Source organism: Trichomycterus rosablanca, chromosome 5, assembly GCF_030014385.1.
Source record: "Trichomycterus rosablanca isolate fTriRos1 chromosome 5, fTriRos1.hap1, whole genome shotgun sequence".
Classification (NCBI taxonomy): domain Eukaryota; kingdom Metazoa; phylum Chordata; class Actinopteri; order Siluriformes; family Trichomycteridae; genus Trichomycterus; species Trichomycterus rosablanca.
In genome coordinates, this window is record NC_085992.1 from 49,529,747 (window position 1) to 49,536,670 (window position 6,924).

Below are 6,924 nucleotides of genomic sequence, written 5' to 3' on the forward strand. Positions count from 1 at the left end.
CCTGGGCATGGAATTCACCAGAGCTGCACAGGTTGCTACTGGAATCCTCTTCCACTCCTCCATGATGACATCACGGAGCTGGTGGATGTTAGACACCTTGAACTCCTCCACCTTCCACTTGAGGATGCGCCACAGGTGCTCAATTGGGTTTAGTCCATCACCTTTACCTTCAGCTTCCTCAGCAAGGCAGTTGTCATCTTGGAGGTTGTGTTTGGGGTCGTTATCCTGTTGGAAAACTGCCATGAGGCCCAGTTTTCGAAGGGAGGGGATCATGCTCTGTTTCAGAATGTCACAGTACATGTTGGAATTCATGTTTCCCTCAATGAACTGCAGCTCCCCAGTGCCAGCAACACTCATGCAGCCCAAGACCATGATGCTACCACCACCATGCTTGACTGTAGGCAAGATACAGTTGTCTTGGTACTTCTCACCAGGGCGCCGCCACACATGCTGGACACCATCTGAGCCAAACAAGTTTATCTTGGTCTCGTCAGACCACAGGGCATTCCAGTAATCCATGTTCTTGGACTGCTTGTTTTCAGCAAACTGTTTGCTGGCTTTCTTGTGCGTCAGCTTCCTTCTGGGATGACGACCATGCAGACCGAGTTGATGCAGTGTGCGGCGTATGGTCTGAGCACTGACAGGCTGACCTCCCACGTCTTCAACCTCTGCAGCAATGCTGGCAGCACTCATGTGTCTATTTTTTAAAGCCAACCTCTGGATATGACGCCGAACACGTGGACTCAACTTCTTTGGTCGACCCTGGCGAAGCCTGTTCCGAGTGGAACCTGTCCTGGAAAACCGCTGTATGACCTTGGCCACCATGCTGTAGCTCAGTTTCAGGGTGTTAGCAATCTTCTTAAAGCCCAGGCCATCTTTGTGGAGAGCAACAATTCTATTTCTCACATCCTCAGAGAGTTCTTTGCCATGAGGTGCCATGTTGAATATCCAGTGGCCAGTATGAGAGAATTGTACCCAAAACACCAAATTTAACAGCCCTGCTCCCCATTTACACCTGGGACCTTGACACATGACACCAGGGAGGGACAACGACACATTTGGGCACAATTTGGACATGTTCACTGTGGGGTGTACTCACTTATGTTGCCAGCTATTTAGACATTAATGGCTGTGTGTTGAGTTATTTTCAGAAGACAGTAAATCTACACTGCTATACAAGCTGTACACTGACTACTCTAAGTTATATCCAAGTTTCATGTCTATAGTGTTGTCCCATGAAAAGATATAATGAAATATTTGCAGAAATGTGAGGGGTGTACTCACTTTTGTGATACACTGTATATACAGTGTATCACAAAAGTGAGTACACCCCTCACATTTCTGCAGATATTTAAGTATATCTTTTCATGGGACAACACTGACAAAATGACACTTTGACACAATGAAAAGTAGTCTGTGTGCAGCTTATATAACAGTGTAAATTTATTCTTCCCTCAAAATAACTCAATATACAGCCATTAATGTCTAAACCACCGGCAACAAAAGTGAGTACACCCCTTAGTGAAAGTTCCTGAAGTGTCAATATTTTGTGTGGCCACCATTATTTCCCAGAACTTCCTTAACTCTCCTGGGCATGGAGTTTACCGGAGCTTCACAGGTTGCCACTGGAATGCTTTTCCACTCCTCCATGACGACATCACGGAGCTGGCGGATATTCGAGACTTTGCGCTCCTCCACCTTCCGCTTGAGGATGCCCCAAAGATGTTCTATTGGGTTTAGGTCTGGAGACATGCTTGGCCAGTCCATCACCTTTACCCTCAGCCTCTTCAATAAAGCAGTGGTCGTGTTAGAGGTGTGTTTGGGGTCATTATCATGCTGGAACACTGCCCTGCGACCCAGTTTCCAGAGGGAGGGGATCATGCTCTGCTTCAGTATTTCACAGTGCATATTGGAGTTCATGTGTCCCTCAATGAAATGTAACTCCCCAACACCTGCTGCACTCATGCAGCCCCAGACCATGGCATTCCCACCACCATGCTTGACTGTAGGCATGACACACTTATCTTTGTACTCCTCACCTGATTGCCGCCACACATGCTTGAGACCATCTGAACCAAACAAATTAATCTTGGTCTCATCAGACCATAGGACATGGTTCCAGTAATCCATGTCCTTTGTTGACATGTCTTCAGCAAACTGTTTGCGGGCTTTCTTGTGTAGAGACTTCAGAAGAGGCTTCCTTCTGGGGTGACAGCCATGCAGACCAATTTGATGTAGTGTGCGGCGTATGGTCTGAGCACTGACAGGCTGACCCCCTACCTTTTCAATCTCTGCAGCAATGCTGACAGCACTCCTGCGCCTATCTTTCAAAGACAGCAGTTGGATGTGACGCTGAGCACGTGCACTCAGCTTCTTTGGACGACCAATGCGAGGTCTGTTCTGAGTGGACCCTGCTCTTTTAAAATGCTGGATGATCTTGGCCACTGTGCTGCAGCTCAGTTTCAGGGTGTTGGCAATCTTCTTGTAGCCTTGGCCATCTTCATGTAGCGCAACAATTCGTCTTTTAAGATCCTTAGAGAGTTCTTTGCCATGAGGTGCCATGTTGGAACTTTCAGTGACCAGTATGAGAGAGTGTGAGAGCTGTACTACTAAATTGAACACACCTGCTCCCTATGCACACCTGAGACCTAGTAACACTAACAAATCACATGACATTTTGGAGGGAAAATGACAAGCAGTGCTCAATTTGGACATTTAGGGGTGTAGTCTCTTAGGGGTGTACTCACTTTTGTTGCCGGTGGTTTAGACATTAATGGCTGTATATTGAGTTATTTTGAGGGAAGAATAAATTTACACTGTTATATAAGCTGCACACAGAGTACTTTTCATTGTGTCAAAGTGTCATTTTGTCAGTGTTGTCCCATGAAAAGATATACTTAAATATCTGCAGAAATGTGAGGGGTGTACTCACTTTTGTGATACACTGTATATATATATATATATATATATATATATATATATATATATATATATATATATATATATATATATATATATCAGTGGCGATTTCTCTAAGACTGCAAGGGAAGCTCAGCTTCCCCTAAAATGTCAAAAATATGTACAGTTGTGTTAACATTTCTACAAATGCGTTAGAACACGTTCATCTCGAAGACGAGTTCGTTCAGAATCAGCTACTTATCACAAATCGACTGACTCGAACTTCTCATACGTTCCCGTAGCATCAGTGCATTTGCCCGTAGAAGCTGAGCGTCTCTTCACTTCAATGGGACTGCATGGAAAAGTTTTTTTCATGGCTTCGAAACTCGCCGGTCATTGGATAAATGCCACGATTTTGTCCCGCCCCCGGACGCTGAGCGTCTCTGGGGGTGAATGGAGCTGTGGGCGGGTCTGGACGCTGAGCTTCTGCAAGATGATTGGAGGATCAGTCGAAAGGCTGAATCCCGTTTTGATTGACAGCTATTTTGAGATCTACACCGTCACTTAATCACTCGGAGCTTCAGTCCCATCGCGGATTTTGCAAATGAAGCCGAAAGACAAACTGCTGCAACCCATTTCTTGGTATTTGCTTGGTGAAATTACTTGACCATTTCCATTGTTCATTGTGTAAATAAAACACACTCATAGTATTTGTTTCAGTTTAACATAATTTCAACATTTCCTTGTTCGAGTTTAATATCGTTTCGTTAGTTCGACAATGAGCTTCCCCTCTTTGAAAGACCAGCATCCGCCACTGGTTTTAGACCACAATAATTTATTAGTATGGTGTAGGGCCTCCTTTTGCGGCCAATACAGCGTCAATTCGTCTTGGAAATGACATATACAAGTCCTGCACAGTGGTCAGAGGGATTTTAAGCCATTCTTCTTGCAGGATAGTGGCCAGGTCACTACGTGATGCTGGTGGAGGAAAACGTTTCCTGACTCGCTTCTCCAAAACACCCCAAAGTGGCTCAATAATATTTAGATCTGGTGACTGTGCAGGCCATGGGAGATGTTCAACTTCACTTTCATGTTCATCAAACCAATCTTTCACCAGTCTTGCTGTGTGTATTGGTGCATCGTCATCCTGATACACGGCACCGCCATTGGATGCACATGGTCCTCCAGAATGGTTCGGTAGTCCTTGGCAGTGACGCGCCCATCTAGCACAAGTATTGGGCCAAGGGAATGCCATGATATGGCAGCCCAAACCATCACTGATCCACCCCCATGCTTCACTCTGGGCATGCAACAGTCTGGGTGGTGCGCTTCTTTGGGGCTTCTCCACACCGTAACTCTCCCGGATGTGGTGAAAACAGTAAAGGTGGACTCATCAGAGAACAATACATGTTTCACATTGTCCACAGCCCAAGATTTGCGCTCCTTGCACCATTGAAACCGACGTTTGGCATCGGCACGAGTGACCAAAGGTTTGGCTATAGCAGCCCGGCCGTGTATATCGACCCTGTGGAGCTCCCGACGGACAGTTCTGGTGGAAACAGGAGAGTTGAGGTGCACATTTAATTCTGCCGTGGTTTGGGCAGCCGTGGTTTTATGTTTTTTGGATACAATCCGGGTTAGCACCCGAACATCCCTTTCAGACAGCTTCCTCTTGCGTCCACAGTTAATCCTGTTGGATGTGGTTTGTCCTTCTTGGTGGTATGCTGACATTACCCTGGATACCGTGGCTCTTGATACATCACAAAGACTTGCTGTCTTGGTCACAGATGCGCCAGCAAGACGTGCACCAACAATTTGTCCTCTTTTGAACTCTGGTATGTCACCCATAATGTTGTGTGCATTGCAATATTTTGAGCAAAACTGTGCTCTTACCCTGCTAATTGAACCTTCACACTCTGCTCTTACTGGTGCAATGTGCAATTAATGAAGATTGGCCACCAGACTGGTCCAATTTAGCCATGAAACCTCCCACACTAAAATGACAGGTGTTTCAGTTATTTTGTCCAACCCCTGTATATACAGTATGTAGGTATATATATATATATACTGTATATATCATCCAACATAATTCTGATTGTGTCATTTTCCGCTCTCTAATAACGCTCCGGCCGTCTTAACCCGCAACGCACGCAATGTGTAAATGTTCCAGCCAGCTTCCGGCGTAGTGATGAAGCGTCGCTCCCTACTTAAAATGGTGGAATACCCTACGTAGTGCACTTCACAGTAGCAGATAATGTGAATGGAACGCTCCTACAGAATTGGCGCTAATGGCTGTAAGAACCGCTTTCTGAACCAATCAGAGCTTCTGATTGTAATTGTTAGTAAGAAATGCTGTTATTTGTATTTATTCAGTTTACAGCGTTACACAGATGATGTATCGATGAAACGCTTGATTTTCTTTCTAACGAGTTCGTGTTTTACTTCACAACCGGAAAAAGTTTGGAGGTTTTTAATTATAAGTGCATTTACAAAATAACGGATTCTATTCCTAATGGGACACACGCTTATAAATGTAATAGCATCTGGAAGAACATAAGCTAAGGTAAGCAGCAGTTATGGATTTTTTGCTGTGTTCTGGATTTTGGCCGCTGTGCTGTGATTTGCAATGAAAACAAAACGTCAGTTTAAGCTTTTAACTGGTACCTAGGAAAGTAAAGGCATGAAGTAAAAAGGCAAAATACAGTCACTAATCTGTTGTTGTTTTTTATCTGAACTTACAGATTATTTGTTTATTTCTACGCTACATTTCCAATATATGTTTTGTGTAGATTATATTGACTTGACTTGGACTCTAGCCTAAAGACTCGTGACTCGACTCGTATTTTGTGAACATCTCTGATTTATACACAGCAGATATTAATTTCACCAAAAGACTTCAAGTGTGTTGTTAAAAAAAAGCCCCCTTTCAGCCTGCCTTTGTGCCTTATATTTAATAAACGCTTGTTTCACACTGGAACACATTCATACCGAATTCGGTTCGGACCAATCCCAACCTCTAGTCCTGTTAAAAATAAAAGTGTGAACCTACACGTGTGTAAAAGTGATGTTCTCAGTGGCAGTAATACACTAACGGTAGGGTGAGTTTGGTGTGGAAGAACTTGACTGTCCCGCTGACCTCAACCGACTAGAACGGAGACTGCGAGCCAGGCTCTTTCATCCAGCATCGGTGTCTGACCTCACAAATGCTCTTCTGGATAAATGGGCAAGAATATTCTCACAGACACACTCCAAAATTTAATAGAAACCTATCCCTACCCTGAAGAGTGGAAGCTGTTATAGCTGCAAGGAGGGGGGGTCCATATTAATGCAAAGCGACTTACAGTACTGTTCCACATACAATCTAAGCAACTGAGGGTTAAGGGCCTTGCTCAAGGGCCCAACAGCAGCAATCTGGCAGTGGTGGGGCTTGAACCAGTGACCTTCTGATTACAGTCCAGTACCTTAACCACTAGGCTACAACGTCCCCATCCCATTCTAACGATTCAGATCCCAATACTGATTCAGAAAGTTGCTGGTTTAAGCCCCACTGCTGCCAAGTTGCCACTGTTGGACCCCTGAGCAAGGCCCTTAACCTCTGACTGCTGGAATTGGCTTGTTTTCAGTATATGGTGGTAAAATGTAGTAGAAAGCCTACCCTGAAGAGTGGAAGCTGTTATAGCGACTTACAGTACTGTGACAGTATGCAGTCTAAGCAATTGAGGGTTAAGGGCCTTGCTCAAGGGCCCAACAGCAGCAACCTGGCAGTGGTGAGGCTTGAACCAGTGAGCTTTTGATTACTAGTCCAGTACCTTAAACACTAGGGTACAACGTCCCCATCTCATTCTAAGCCGCACTGTTGCCAAGTTGCCACTGTTGGACCCCTGAGCAGGGCCCTTAACCTCTGACTGCTGGTTTTCAGTGTATGGTGGTTTAACTGTAAGTAGCTTTAGATAAAATCCTACACTAAATGGCGCAAACGTAAACGTAAACATAATGTGCACCAGAAACAATGAACAAAAGCACCTT